General features: G+C 40.2%; 1 long non-coding RNA gene across 2 annotated transcripts in view; it reads right to left on the reverse strand.

Annotated features, from left to right (window-relative positions):
• Positions 1 to 16,750, reverse strand: part of LOC142057502 (uncharacterized) — a 146,488-nt gene that overhangs the window by 27,810 nt on the left and 101,928 nt on the right. Inside the window, exons 5-6 of one of the 2 annotated variants that reach the window (XR_012660666.1) lie at positions 1,897 to 1,995; positions 660 to 851 (exon numbers count right to left, since the gene is read on the reverse strand). This is a non-coding gene — a long non-coding RNA (uncharacterized LOC142057502). The remainder of the gene's footprint in view (positions 1 to 659; positions 852 to 1,896; positions 1,996 to 16,750) is intronic. The other variant, XR_012660665.1, reaches the window with a different exon arrangement.

Below are 16,750 nucleotides of genomic sequence, written 5' to 3' on the forward strand. Positions count from 1 at the left end.
GGCGTGAACAACAAAGACAAAGGAACCAGAGATGGCCTCTCAGGTGCACAAGAACCAGCTTTGAGATACTACTGCTGACCCTTTCGCAAAGTGTGTGTGCCAGGCAGAGGTTTTCAAACCAGTTCAAGGGTAAATGGTATGGGAAGGATGTACAGATACTGATACACAGAATGATAGGTAGGCTGCCAACCCTCTGGGTAGGCTATGAAAACTGTCCTGTTTCCAGAAGCGCTAGAGTTGTGGCAGTAGTCTTTCAAGTTTAACTCAAAACTGCAGAAAAGTGGTACATCAGTATGTTGTTAGGAGGAGAAGAAAGAACCATGACAAGATGATGTCTTGGTGTCACCTGTGTCATCTACAACATGGCTGAAGAAAAGAAGGGTGTAGTCTGGCCCTTCTCATACTGACATGAGCATCTACACTAGCAACATAAGGCTTATCACTGCACAAAAGCTACTGCTGAAAAAATTATATATGAATCCTACTTCTCAAGGAAATCTTTTTCAAACTGTGCTTAGGAGTACATTAGTGGAGCAATAGACCATGATGGGGAGAATCTGGGACTCGCTAATGGGCGTGCTCTCAAAAATGGCAGAGAAATAATTTACAGCATTACCTTGCTAATGTCAGAGCTGAGAAGAAAGGCAGGAGAATCTTACCTTCTTATGGGAGGACTTCTTCGGCTGAGACCATTTACTTATGCCGGAGTATGGAAGGCTTACTGAATGTGAGGAGACTGGTGTCTCTGTGAGAGGATAGACCCTTGAAGAGAGTAGGAAGTTATGTCAAGCAGCCACATACCGCTGCTGGCATCTAAATTCTCCCAGTTGGTCTGCTCCAGAATTCGCACCCTGAAGTGGAACAACAGTCAGTACCAGAGAAGGGACTATCCCTGTAACTCCTACTGTCTCTCCAGAGACGACCTCAGACAGTCAAGTCAACGGTAACCAAGGGTTTCAGTGTCAAAGGATATTTTCTCTGATAAACCAATCAATCAAGTCAATCCCTCCTCTCCTCCGTGCCTCTCCCCCCAGCTTTTGAATTGTCACAATTGCCACTGCTAGTGGAGTATCACTGGTGAAGACAACAGCTGAGAAAACACCAGTACTGAAGTTTTTACACTGCCCTGTTTAAAAAAGGTCGGGTCCTTTCAATTGGAGGCGGGGGAGGAATAAATGATTTTAATGGGTTCCAAATGAGGAAACTATGGGACACTGAGATATACTCTGCCAAAGATAAGGTTGCCTTCTCACTTTTCATCATTTTACTCTCTGCTCAACTGGTTGGCAGTTACGATGCTGACAGTTTAATCCTGATTTCTAAATCAGTGTCAACAACTATTTCTTTTTCTGGAAGTGATACAGAAAGACCATAAACAAAATAGAGCACAATGCCAAACAAGCCCTTTCCTTTTGGCACACCAGAGGGGAAAAAATCAACCAAACAAAAAAACCCAAACCAAGCAAAGATACCCACAGCCATTCCTTCTTCCTAGGAAACAACAAACCAAACACAGTGTAAGAAATATTTTGCTAGCTAGCATGGGCAGTTATGACTGTGAGACGATGTGACCAAATTGTTTGATCCCTTTGCTTGTTTAAGTTACAGAGAGTCGTGCTTCTAAAAATTAAACTGGCAAACTAAAGAAATCCTACTGGATCAATGATTCTGTGCTCTTCCCAGATCAAAAGAGACCATCACGACAGGAGAGACGAGAGGTACTAACTTTAATCTGAAATAAAATTAAATTTACCTTTATCAGGGAGGAGGGATAATACAGAGGACATCACAATTTTTTACATATAAATGGAGTAGGTTCAGTGCACTTTTATTTGAAAAGCAGTTTTTAGTGTTTCTAAGATTTAACAGCTCCAAGGGATACATGAATTCACTAACCTAAGCAATGGTGTCTGGATCAAATGTATGCAGAGAATGACTCACTCGCTATATGTCCTTTGGGTCCAAGGTTTTGGTTGTGTAGGACTGTACTGTGACCTGGGCATGGACAAATGTATGAAAGAGGTAGTTCAGGTTATGCTGCTACATAAAATACAGCTTGGGAAGTAAAACTGTACCTTGTCATAACCTACTTCTTGCAGATACAATACTTTGTACCAGACTCTCCCAGTGGAATGGATCCCTTTCAGCTCACGTCTTTTTTATCCTGTATTGCTGTCTGATAGTGTACAAAACCTTCTTAATTTCAGCATGGATCTTGTGAAGCTTATTAAAAATAGATGCTTATCAACAAAGGCGTGCTTCAGAACGTTTCTGAAAAGGAATGCTACCTATTATTTACCTAGGAAGCCTTATTGTGAGATCCCAGTCAACAACCTTTTCCCAGTGGGCTTGTGCTACCCTGTCCTGGAGTCTGGTAAAGGAAAGTGCACAATACCCTCAGCTCCCACTGGAATCAGGGCAACCCTGTTGCCTTCAATGTATAGCATGTTCTCAGCATCACACAGGATGTGGTCTTCAAGCTCCAGTTCACAAACACATGTGCTTAACTTAAGCATGCGAGTAGTCCCATTAATGCTGAAGTACTTAAAGTTAACCATGTATGTAATTGCTTGCAGGGCTGGTTCCTTAATTAGCTACACTCATCCTTTAATCCTCCCTGTCTTTTAACCTCTGTACTGTTACATGACTCAATTTCTTTAATCAGATAATGAATATTAGCAAGGTTGTTATTTACTGCTTCTGCTTCAAGACTTGAACTAAAATAAGATGGACCATGTGTAGAGACTTATTATTAAACACTGTAGAAATAAAATACAATGGCATAAAAAGACGCAAGTTTTGAAGAACATCTTCACATTCCTTTTGTTAAATAAATGACTTCTCATACTTCCTGAAGCCATGCATGGATTTCTTGATGAGATTTTTCACTAAGTTTAAAAATTAATTGCACATTCCTTGTATGATAGAACTTAACTTAAACCGGGAAGTCTATTATGCTGTCCAAGCAGCAAATCAAACAAGATGCAGCAACACAAAGATACAAGAATGGCCACATTGAAGCAAAACCCAACAACAACAAAAAGCCTGCAAAAAATACAATTAAGTTCTAGAAACACAAACTAGTATAGGCAGGGGGCGGGGGTGGAGGGGGAAGTTCTGGCAAAAGTAGTTTTGAAGAGGCCATTTTCCAATTAATGTTTTTCATTAAAGGCATCTGCTAGTTGCACTTGGACAGGCTGGTTGCACTGCCTGCCTTCTGCCAATCTCCCCTTATCAAGTGTAAGGCTGCCAGGAGGGCAGGGAAGCACATTTGCCGTCATCAGATTTCATTGCCTTTTCTACTTCCCTGACCTATTTTTTTCCTAATCTTTAAATTTTCTCTTTTTTCTCAGTTCAGCACATTAGCATTCCTCCAAATTTTTAATTATCCTCCCTAGTAATTCCCTGGAGCCCTGTGCTTGAACTTTCTTTCTCCACTTGCTTTACTTCTAAGCACCTATACTGTACCGGAGTCTAGCACCCTGTATTTTCTTTACTTCATCTGTATGCTGCAAGCTGTCCCTTTTGGAGAGTTGCCTTCCAGTTGACAATGCTGGGAGTCTATTCTTTCTCAGATGATTTCCCTGTCAGGTTCACTGCTACTGAAAACAGGACTACTGACAGCGTACGTTTTGAATTCAGCCATGAAAATCACTTCGTGATAATCTTTACCAAATGCTGCATTACATGGTGCTACATTTGCTGCTGGGCTGGGGATTCTTCTGTCTGTTTGTAAATCTGCTTTTATGACCATATTATTTTGAACATTTCATTTCATGCTTACTACTGAAAAAGGAGTAAAGTATCACAGTAAAGCATTAGATGCTTACCTAAAAAGGGGATGCTAGCCTATCCAATTTTCTTACATTATTGCTCACTTAATATAGCGAATAAGCCCGAGGTTCAATATGATTCCTTCATAATGTACACTGAACTGTATCACTTTCTTCCTCAAGCCAGTTTGCCATTGAGCCAGACGTACTGTACCCATTTTCTCACTGCTATGATCAATCTTCTCTCTGCTGATCAGAATTTAATCCTGTTAAATCACTAGGCTTGCAGTAAATGCGTATCATACACATGCATGCTTGCCGCAGCAAATTACTCTAACTGCCTTTATTTTTGGAACGTGCTCTCAAGGCTCCCCCAGGCTAATCCGTACAACCCTGCTGCATGGCTGCAGGAAGCTGGGAGCGGCACAGCCCCTCCACGGAGGGGAATCAGAGCACAGGGACTGCATGGAGGGCACAGACCCCCCCAGTCTGTGCTCCAGGAGTGCAACGTTTGAGAATGGGTGGCAGGCAGCACAGAGCAAATGGCATGGACATAATGAGCTTGCTTTCCACCTTATACAGCTGCTCATGGCTGGGCTGGCAGCTGGGAGAAGTCAACACCTGTGGTGTGTGCAGGCTTCTATATATCCTGATACAGTCCAGTTTTCTCAATTTTATTGAGATTTTTGATTATTTGCCCGAAAACAGTAGTAGAGCAATAAAGGTCTTTACTAGGGCAGAAGCATTCAAAGTCATTTAGTAATTTGCAGCTGCCAATGTTTCAACTAGTTTGGGTCACTAGAGGGTGCAGATTAGCCTCGTCAGTCTCAGTCTGGACATTCGTCTTGTGACATATAAGACAGCCTCCTGATTTACCGTATTAAGTGCTTCAGAGAGGAGGCGTCAGTTACTCATTTTGAGTCTGTTTGCATGGGCCCAGTTTTCCTTTTACAAGGGCGTTTTTCCTTTTACAAGCACACACTACCAGGGTGCTATGTTACACAGAGTAAGGCGTTTCCTGCCTGTTCCTGCCATCTAAAAGGAAAGATTTTGTCAGTATAACTATTAAACAGAATAGCAACATGAAAATTTAGGTATGGCTTATTTAGTCTTTGAATAGTCTGAAAGCAGCACATTCAAATTATGTCACTTATTTTAAAAATAGAGAATACAGTCCAAAGAGATTTTTAGCCTGTAATTGAGCTTTTTTTCCAGTAGATTCTGATTCCTTTCTGTGTGTGGCTTGCCAAACTATTTCCCCCATTTTGCTGCTTCTCATAACAGAATTTTATAATTTATTGGTCTCTAAACTTTTTAGGACTAACAAAGTGTCAAAGATGTAACAGATTACATTTGGATTAAAGTGTTAGTAACTTCTACATTTGGGTACCCAAAGACCTGCAACCTAAAGGGTATCTTCTAAGCTATAAATACACAATTGCTAATGTTTCTCACATTTTATGTAAAAACATGACTGTTATATCTGAATCTGTTTTTTGTTTTATGTGGCAATAGTTTTAGATCATGTTTTTGTCTAGCTGTTGTAATGAACAACTTGGATCTACAAATATTCTTGCCAGGGAACTAGTGGTTTGGAAAATAATGAGGACGAGAAAACCTTCCTTGTCTCTGTGCAGGCTAGGCTCAGTGAAAGATAATGGTGATGAGCTGTAAAGAATGGTCCAGCAATGTTCTCCTGAAAGATAATCTAATTGTCCCAGGAGCTGCACACCACAGCACCCTGAAACCCCTTGCTGAATAAAAGCATCTGTCCAGAGCTTAATTAACAAAAAGTTACGCATTTAGGACTACTTAAGAAAGTTCAGATCAGTCAATCAGGAGCGTACCTCTGAGTTCACATGGTCATTAGTGGTTCTATTGAAGATCTAAGCTATTGCAACAAAGAAGCAGAGGGAGCATTTATAAACTTTGGCAGAAGGAAGCAGATGTGATTTTTGTGTGTTATGTATAGCGCGATTCACTTGCTGGACCACAGGTAGATCAATAAATACTGTTTAAATGAAAATCTTTGACCCTGCCCATGCTCATCATTTTGTTATTTAACTTGTTAAAGAGAAATTTCTTTTATAAAATAGGAGTTACCATGTGAATCTAATTCTTGACAGTACTCAAACCTACCATGCTGCACAGGAGTCAAAATGTCACAAAATGTTATTAACAACATAAAAAATAATGCCCCATGCAGGTTATCCAGCTGCCAGAAATACATATAACAGCACAATTGTCGTGGTGTAGACAGCGCCTGGATGCCAATTTGTCTATTTTTATTTTTATGCCTACAGTCACCACTATGGATCACAAGGGCCATTCCATAGCAGAAGTGGGTTGGCAACTAAGAAAGCTGAAACAGGTCCAACAACCTGTTAGGAAATGGGGCCACAAGATAAGTAAAGCCATTGGGTCATAGTCACTCTCTGTCAGAAACAGAAAGGTCTGAGTAGGGAAAGAGGATATAGTAAAGACAGAAGAATTAAAATAAAAACATAATTTTTTCTACTGTGAAAAATAATATCCTTACTGTGATAGGGAGCTGCTAGCACAAAAGGAGAAAGTAGGAGCAGCAGTGTTTACAACTTTTCTCAAAGACACACAGAAAAGTTGATGTCTCTGATAAAATTGTTTTCCGGATCTAAATTCATAGACTTCAGTAATACAAAAATTTCACATGCTGTCCAACAGCAAACTACACATTTAAGAAATTCTAGTTCAATGTTTGTTCTTTGCCTGACCTGTTATATGGCCTCAAGTAACCTAACCACAAAAAAATGAGTGCAGCACTAGAGAAAAGACCTCTAAGGAGTGGGGACATGAAGGGGAGACTCAGTGTAGAGGCAGGACCTCAGCAGGTGGGAGATGTCCCTGGCTCCAGGCAGAGCTGGCACACAGGTGTGTGCTCTGCAGAGGCAATACCCACATGGGAGCTCTGCTTTTGGCCCATTGTGGGCAGTGCAAAGTAGATAAGCTCTGCTGAATCAGTGCTTAGCTCTGCACAACAACGTAAGGTGTCCCTGCAAAGGTGACTGTGATAAAACCACCGTGAGGTGGCTCTGAATGGAGTCTGATAAGCATGGTAGGGCTTTCCAAGTACAACCAGGGCAAGGGCAATGCTAGTAAGAGGCTGAATCAAATAACAAGCAAAACATTATTAATTTTATCAGACAGTTTTCATTGCAAAAAATGAGGAGCCCCCTACTCTAGAGTTGCAGACAGGATTGTGACTGGCCTCAATTCTCTGCTGAGAGGTGGAAGAACGTAAAACTCCCTGACAACAAAACAGTCACTGTCCACTGGGGAGATGCCATGGGAGCTGCAACAGTAGCCTGTAAGTAGATACATTTCAAGGACTGATACTGTATGGAGTATTTACATGAAGATGCTTGTGCAGAGAAATTTATGGTGGAAGTTTAAAGCACACTAAAATCCCCATGTGGACATCTCGTCATAGTTGATATTTGAAAGTGGAGCACAATATGAGGCAGGAGGAAATAAGACTCTGCTTTTCTTCAGCTGTGGAATTCTGCACAGGGCAATTACACTAGAACTGATTCTATTCTCAGTCAAACAGAGCTTAGGAGAGAGGCAGTTTAATCAAATCTTACTTAGTTCTAGTTCAGTAGTCCATGCCCAGGAAAAAAAAACAAAAAACAAGAAAAGCCCCAACATCATGTACAAAACCAACATCATTAGATGAAAAGACTTGAATCAAAATTCCTAGTCCAAGATGCATGTTAAAATCACATTCTTTCGCTCATGCGTTAGGGACATACACTGCAAAGTCATGCTACTTTTAAATCTATTCATAGACTATATATTCTCTGAAAAGTAAATACAACACATTTCTTTCGAAGGTACCTTTATAAGCAAAGACAGTTCATCTCCTTAAAGAAGGCTTTTTTTCAGTATCTTGCCTATATTCCTTGCTATGGTGTAAAAGAAAAGAAAAGAAAAGAAAAGAAAATCACTGCATTTCTCTCTCTTTTTTTATTCTTCTTTTGTCTTTAATTTTTTTCTTGTATAGTTCTTGCCATTTTCTGAACATAAATGTCTAGATCAGTGAAGAGATCCTTGACCCTCCACTAATCATTAGCATTTTGAGACAGATTCAAGTCAATGACCTATGGATTAAAAGCACTATAGCCTGTTCGCAATCTACCAAGACAGTTTGCCCTAGTGTTAAGTGTCATTTAGCAAAAAGGTCCTCTAGTTTGTGATCTTCTACATTTATTGTTTCAAAAGGAATTAATCCTAAAATAATTAATGCCAGTTTATATTTTTATCATGTATCTATAGGCTTCTGTTCACTCTATCTATAAATATAATGGGATTCACTCTTTTCTATCCTTCATGGTTCAATCCCTGTAATTGTAATTCACGGTCAAGATATCTGTCAACACATTGCCCCTTTTGCTGGTTGATAGTTCATACAACAATGGAAGCTATCTGCCAAGCAGCACCTGTCTTTTTAATAATTCAAGATATTAAATAAATAAAATGGAGTATGTACCTGCTGCCTTATTTTCTTTAAGCTCACTCATACCTCTCATACACATTTCATGATAAAAACTGTAGGTTAAGAGACACTGATTTGTCATCACCACAGAAAGTGAAGTTGCAACCAGGGAAAACTTCGCTTTTCTAACTTACTGTTTCCCTACAAGAGGAAAGACAACTTTAAGCCACTGTCACTATGTGTGACAGTTGCTTAAGTTAGCCAAGGTACAGGCATAAAGTCAATATATTTATACTGTCTGTGCTTTTAAACAATTATAATGAAATTCAGATCCCTTCCTATGGAATTAAGTTCAACACAGTCTTTTTTAGAATATCAATTATTTTGACTTTTTAATAAATAACGTCATGGTTTTAGCTGGGATAGAGTTAATTTTCTTCACTGCAGCTGGCAGAGTGCTGTGCTTTGGACTTAGTATGAAAGCAATATTGATAACACACCTATGTTTTGGTTGTTGCTGGGCAGTGCTTGTACTAGTCAAGGACTATTCCAGCTTCCCATGCTCTGCCGGGTGCACAAGAAGCCGGGAGGGGAGGGGGCACAGCTAAGAGAGCGGATTCAAGCTGGCCAAAGGGATGTTCCATATCATGTAATGTCATGCCCAGTGGGTTAACTGGGAGGAGCTGGCCAGGGGAGGCAGGCAGCAATCGCGGCTCAGGGACGGGCAGCGTCGGTTGGCGGGTGGTGAGCAGTTGTATTGGTTCTGTTTCTGTTTTTTTTTCCCTTTTTCCCTTTTCCTTTTTATTATATTATTGTTATTATTCTCATAATCACTATTATTATCATCATTATTATTTTGTTTTAATTATTAAACTGTTCTTATCTCAGCCCAAAAGTTTTTTTTTTTCTTTTGCTTTTCTGATTCTCTCCCCCATCCCACAGGGGTGGGGGGAGCAAGTGAGCAGCTGCGTGGTGTTTAGTTGCCAACTGGGGCTGAACCATGTAAAAATCTCTACGCCCTGTATGTTATTTCTATTGGTTTATTTTCCTTAACTTTTCAATTGAGATAGCTTACTGCATAAAGTTCAGACCTAGGTGTCGAGCACAGCAAAGTTAGAAATTTGACTGTTACATCTAGGATGATGATGTAACTGTTCTGCTATGGTCTCCATCACAGAAGTATTGTGATTACTCACAATATACCTACAAAGCGTAGTTTGAAACAGAAAACTACTTTTTGCTGTTTTAGAGGTGGGAAACTGACCCACAGGGACCAAATCCAGATCTTCAAGAGCTGCTTGAAGGTCTTCATACAACCATGTTGACTGCAATGTTGTGTGGCCACTTTGAGCCTCTGACCTGGCAGGTTGTCCAGTGCCATAGATGGAGTTTTTAGTGCAGAAATGATCATGAATATAAACCTTTTGTGCTCTAGGCCCTGAGCATGAAGACATCTTTCCATTTCATTTTTTAATATCTACTTTGAATTTTGTTTTTCAATAAGCATATATTTGAATAATCAAACATTTATTTTTATCAAGAGGGAGTCTGAAATGTGAGAATTCACTGTTCTGTACTTTCCCCCCAAGCAATCTGTGGAAAGGCAATAGCTGTATTTCACAGATAACATGGCCTTTAGCAGCTCAGTCTGCTTCTTCTGACCAGCAATACTGTCACACATAGTTTCGATATCAGAATTGACAGCAGCAGGTATCCACTTCAATGCATTTTCCTCTTACTATTTCAGACATGTTATATGTGGTTAGATAATACATGTTGCAACCTATCAAAAAGCAAAAATGATTTTGATAACTGAAGAATGGTTATAAAAAAAACCCCCAAACAGACAATTAGTCATGTAGGTAAGAGCCAGACCTGATGTGCATGGGGGGCGGGGAGGGGTTTGCAGAGATTGAGATGACAATCTTCCTTACATACAGCCTCTTCCAGCTTGAGGGTTTTCAGAGCACCTCCAGGGTTACAGCAGAAGCATTACTCAATTACTGCACTGCGATGTAGATGATTTCAGTAGCATAAATGGGTTCGGATGGTCAAAATGCTAGCACAGCCTTATCACCCTATGATACGAGGCAGTTAAATGAGGTTTGAGGTTCTGAGTAAAGAGATATCAGTCTGCCGATTTCCCTGGCAAACTACTGTTAGCAATCATTTTAGCCTGTTACGTAAGATCATGCTAGGGTTTTTTTTTCAGATGGTGTTGAAGATAACAGCTCTTTTGGAGAGATGACAAAATGAAACACCCACAAAGAGAAAGGAGCAAAACAGCACTGGCAGAAGCAGCACCTCGTGTCTCTGAGACCATCTCTGACGTGCAGACCATAGGCCAGAGAAAAAAGACACTTCCCATTGCCTTATCGGTCCCTCTAGGTACAGCAAATGCCTTCTAGTCTTAAACCGAAGTTGCTTTTTTGGGTGACTGTTCACAGCATCATGGGCAAGAGTCACAGATGACAGTAAAAGGGGTGATGTCATTTGGTTCCCTTTGATATGCCTCTCCTCACTCCAGCAAGGCCCAGGTGGCACTGACGAGTGTAGGAGGCAGCTGGATGGGACATCCGTGATGATAAAAGAATACTTCTTTTGCTCCATCTGCACTTTTAGCACCAATATCAAATGATATTGCCCTAAGGGCAATTCCTGAATAAATTTCACCTTTTTGTTGACTAATTTCTGACATACCACTTTTAGTGTCCAGGTTCCTGACTTTGCCTTCTTCAAACAGCAAGCTGTTTATGTAATGTGCACAACTGGATTCTTAGCTCCTGCTTGAAGACTTGGAGGCTACTGCTTTTGGGACCCTTGAGAGACCTTGTGCTTCTCATTTCTGGAGCTGCTTGTACGCAGATCTCCAAATGAGCCTGCACAGGCTTACCTCTGAATCTGGCCCTAAACCATCTTAATGAGTTACCTCATGTGATCAGCAAAATAAACTAATGAAGCTGCTACTTTGAAAACTTAAGGGTTTTGCTAAAGACTGGAGACTCTGGGCTCATTAGGAAGGATTTAGGAAGAAGTGAAGAACCCACATGCAAATCCATCCACTTCTCTGCAACCTGATGCTGGAAGCACATAAACTCAGAGCGCCTGGAATTTTGCTTCTGTGTCCTGAATCACTGCAGTCTGAGCAGAGGTGCCTAAGTACCCCTCAGCTAAACAGGATGTGGAAAAAGTTAGGCAGAGGTATGCCGTCAGTACTCTGAGGCTGCCTCCTGGCTCTGCTCAGAACATGCCAGTGCAGCAGGAGAGAAGGACTCCTTACTGCACAGCAGTTGCACCAACTGTTGGAGAGGAGAGGGAAGGAAAGGCAGTGCTGATGCTCTCACTCTCCTCTTTCACAGAAGGTTAGTGGTCATCCAGGAGACTTGTGTTCAGCACCCTCCTACCCAGTTCTACCTTCCAGAAGAGTGTTTTCAGCATTGGCCTAAGGTTATCTGAGGCGAAAACAAAGATTCTTTTCCTCTCCTGTTGAACTGCTTTTGAGCTACTCAACATCAAAAATAAGAGGGGAAGAAGTGGGGGATCTCAGAGATGGATTGAGGTGAAACAAGGTAATATACCCTTATAGCTTATATCCCTAGGGTATTCCTCTAAGCAGCATTCTGGGTGAACTACGTTTCAAGGACTAATCTAAGACATGCCTGTAGTCCTTGAAGTACGGACCAAACCTCTGTGCTCCTTCTTGAACCCCTGTGCAAAGGTCCTTCACCCAGCAGGAAGGGGAGTTATGCTGCTTCTCATGTAACTTAGGCGGTCACGTGCATTCTCACTTTCTTGCTCAGCAAATTTGCCTTCTGGGCTGCTTTATAGCCCACACAAAATTCCTTGGGGATGCATAGATGAAGCCTGCAAAACCTCTGCACAGGTATTGCCAGAAGCATGCCCATGATTCTGTGGATTTGCACCATGCAGCATCATTAGCAATTAGACTGCAAGTTGCTTGGGCTAAAGACCCTGTCAGCGACTAGTTTTGTCAATTAGTGTGTGCAGCTATGGCATTTGAATGAATCATAATGCAGTATCAGACTGCCATGTGGCATCACCAGGCTACCATGTCAGGCAAAACATTTTATATCACAAAACAAATTAAACGGAAGTGGAAAGAGGCCTTGGCATATTTAAAGAAAAGAATGTTTTTACTCCTGCTGTAAAAGGAGAGAAAAAAAAAAAAAAGAAAAAGAGATTGATTGCCCAAGTGTGCACATATAAAGCTGTCATTTACAGGAACGAAGCAAAAATAAACTCCCTTGCTACTACTGACATAGTCTAATAACCTGCATTGCTTAATGTAGAATCTGCACCGAGCTAATGACTTCAGGTCTTGCTGACCCTGTATGGCTCAGTTCCCAGAGTCCTACTGAGCATATGGGGAAAATAGCCAGGTTTTGTACAAACACAAATGTTTGCTTGAGCTGAGCCCAGGACCAATACAGTCTAACCATCATCTTGGGAAAGGAAGTTCTGTTGCCAAGTAAAAATTTAATCTGGAAGCTGAGAGTCAGTAAGAAATAGAGTTGTTTCCTTAGACAGTCCTTCTCTACTATGAAAATGACATCCACGGTAAGAGGAGCAGATTGTAAAAAATTGTACTATGATGATATCTAAATACCTCCTAAAAAAAGATTTATGATTTTGGTCTAGTCCTGAAGGGAATTTGCAGAACTGCAGGACCACTGGCACTGATGTGAGGATTGCAGACAGCACAAATCAGGCTCTAAATAATGGATCAAAAAGAGGAGCCTCAAAAGCTACTTTTTATTGCTCGCTGGGGAATAGCACAGACTATTATAAAATACTGCAGGTTGTGAAGCTCCAATAGCATCATGTAGTTTAAAAGGAAAAAAGCCCCAAGGAAGATGGGGAGAGCTCAGTGGCAGCGAGCTGGTAGAGCTACACCTCAGCATAGTAGGGGACAGTGGTACATGGGGCAGGTATGGCGGGACGTCCTGGAGGTGGCCATGTCCCAGCCTTGTGCAGTGTTCAGCACCCTGCCCCTCAACCTTGTACAACATAATGTAAACTTGCAACGCCTGGGTGATTCAGCTGGTCCCTGGCAGTACTACGTTCTTCTCAAAATAAAGCAAAGTTAACTATATGACGTGGCTAAACAAAAGCAATCATGGGATGATGATATTCAGGTATATTCAGTTGGTTGCTGCTACCATGTTCTATCTGAGCATGGTCACACCAGGAACCACCTCTGTTCCTTGTGTCAGCAGGGGCAGGCATCATCAGCATGAGACAGCCTTTGTTAGTTCAAACCGTATTACAAAATGCAAGACAGACCTATCCCAAATCAAAGCTCTACAGCACGTTTATTTATAGCTTCTGGGGTCTTTTCCCAATTGATTATAGGTTGGAAAAAACCAATAAATTTACAAGATCATATATGTCCAAATATAAATTAAATACCAGATCAAATATAAATTAAAATACAGCAGAGAAGAGTTGTTCATTTTCACCTGAAACTTAAACAGGCCAATAGCAGTGAATGCTTGGCTATCTCCAAGCAAACCAAGATCTTGCTTGCCAGACTCAATCTCTGGTGACCAGCTCTGTGCAGCTACATGCAAGATTCAGTAAGAAAACAGATGGTACACTGGAGCTTTGCTTCATGGAGAATAATAGATGAGTAGATAGAGCCTCTCAATCTCAGAGTGGCACACAGGGTGATCAGAATCCTAATCACAACCACGCTGTGATAAAAGACTGGATGAAGAATGAATTAAGGTGGTTTGGTCTTTTTTATCAATAAAAGTAATAGCAAGATGTATTTCTTAGAATTCTTTAAGCAGAAGACGACTCACAGGAGTGATACATACTGCTTATAAAGCAGCGTGAAGTGGGATAAATCACACTGTCCATTTAATGGTTGTGCATTTGCTGCCTCTGTATTATCAGCAAGATTATTCCCTACATTCTGGCAAAATGGATAAGAATATATAAAAAATATATAGACCAAAATTCTCCTTCTGGCATCTCTTGGCCGTTACTGTGAAGGCTGGCACAGGTTAGAAAACAAATCATTTATTTTATGTTGCACTATTTTGTTATTATGATACATTATAGACTAATGCAGGAGTCTGTCATCTAGAAATATTTGAGCAAGATTTCCATATTTGAAAAACAATTTCATGTCAAGAAGGTAATAACAAGTGAAATAACATCAATATAACCAGAATATTAGGACAACCTAAAAGTAATGATATTGCAGCCTAAGGTATTAGAAGGAAACAGTTTAAATTATTCAGCAAGTGAACTGATGTCATGTGGTCAGTGCAGTACATGTTTCACATATCCCAATTAGAATTAATGTAATAATAAGGATTGATTATTAAGTAATAAATGCTGGCCAAACAAATTACTGTAAACATAAGTCAAATCTGCTAGGACAGCATATCTCTCCCCCTCTGGTTTGCAGAACAGACCTTGACATAAAGCAGAACCGAGCAAGCAATTCTTCACAAATATTTTCTGACTTCTTTGGCCACCTTGCAAATATAGATTAAGCTATCTCAGAAGTCATTGAAAAATTTGTGCACGCTGTTTTCTCTGTGTTACTGTACAAGATGTGACTATAATAGAAAAAAATATTTCTTTGGGCTTACCTATATGAGACTGCACCACAGTTACCTACGCTGGTTATAATTAAATGTGATAAACTATATAGGGAAGTTGCACGTTTTTCTGTGTATTGCAGCACCAAATTCATTAGGTAAAAGCAGACTCATTGATGGACTTCTCGGGTTTTTTACTGGAAGTAAATAACGGTTTATGCTACAGAGATTTTAATACTGAATTGAGTCCCTTCACAAATGGTGTTTCAACTAGTATAACAAACGGCAAGGCCTTGCAGCTTTCATGAAATGCCATTAACACCTTCTTGTCTCTCAAACGGTGTCAGCTAGTACAAAGTTGTGCTACAAAACAGTTAGTGGCAGACAATTTGTCCTAACCACTTCTTTCTAATTCATTGGAAATAGTGTATTTTCATCCTCAGACACAAGCTTATCTTGCCCACAGATGTAAAAATGAAGCTGAATCTTGGATCCATGGGTTCATACCAAAAGGATTTATTAGCTAAAACAAGACCCTTCATTCACCCCACAACCTTCAGACTGTGGGACGAGATTCAGTCTTGTTTCATATACAAGCACTGACAGAAAACCTATCAACCACCTGTATAAGCCCCTTCAAGTCCTTCACATTTGTTGTTTTCACCTTTTTTGAGTGATTAGTGCCCATTAAACAGAGCTTCTGGCATGGCACTATTGCTGACCTGCTCTCAGACATTGTTCTTCCATTGCTTTGTGTCATGCAAACCTTCAGGCTGCATAAAGTTATAAATCCAACAGTCGAAAGAGGTTTATCACTAAGAAGCAACCATAGAAATGGAAACAGAAGAATGTCCACCTCGTGGTGGACAGCACTGCTATGGAAAGGGAGGTCCCTGTTGCTGATGTGGATCAAAAGACAGTGCAATACAGCTTATATAGACAAAAATTTTTATTTTTATTGCATTAATATTTGGCATTAGATCACATAAAGAATTAAATTTGAAATATTCAAGACCTATTAAAAAATTAACAATGGAATACATAATTGATTAGAAGGTAAATATATCCATGCAAGACTTAAAGTAGCATAGAGAGTACATTCCCCACTTCAGGATGTTAAAGGTGAAAAAAATGGACGTCATTATTACAAATGTCTGTCCACATCGTATATTGTCCAGTCAGCACGCGTAACAAATACTTGATGAGATGGGAATCCACTGGGCTTTTTCAAATAAAGCTTACCTCCAACGTTACAGTAAAGTCATTGGAAGTCATTGGTAAAGATGACAAGCTTGAAAGACACTACCTGTTGTTTCTAAATATTCAAATAACAAATAAAGGAATACGAGACCGCTGCTTGATGCCCTAGATACTTCACAATTCATGACCACTTAGTAGAGAACTTAACTGAGATACAGTGCTTTTGAGACACTTGTTAAAACACACATTGCTCTCACCAAACCTTTCTCCTCTCTGTCTCTTGGCATACTGTGCAGTGCTACCCTCCATCAGATTTATATGCAGTATACTCCTAGATCTTGAGATAAACTAACAGGCGTCTGAAAGAGACCCCAAATGAAATATTCATGAACTGTCATAACATTCATTACCATTTTATGATTCTCTTTACTTGGTCGAACAACAACGCTTTCTAGCACTCTATTAAATCAGCTAGCAAACTTTATAAATCACCAGCTAAACTACACGAATCTGTCACTTCTTAATGTACTGTCTGGGCTCCAAAAATACTGGAGCACATGGCAAAGTCATACTACTTATATGGCTCTCTTTGCTGTCATTCTTCAACATTGATTTTTCTGGGTAAACTCTCCCTGTATTAGAAATCTACCATCTTTTTACGTTTGAGTTTAGTAGAGATATAGGCTGAAGAAACAGGTAAAATATAGCAAATATTTATTTTTGCAATGGTG

This window comes from Phalacrocorax aristotelis, chromosome 5 (genome assembly GCF_949628215.1).
Source record: "Phalacrocorax aristotelis chromosome 5, bGulAri2.1, whole genome shotgun sequence".
Taxonomy (NCBI): domain Eukaryota; kingdom Metazoa; phylum Chordata; class Aves; order Suliformes; family Phalacrocoracidae; genus Phalacrocorax; species Phalacrocorax aristotelis.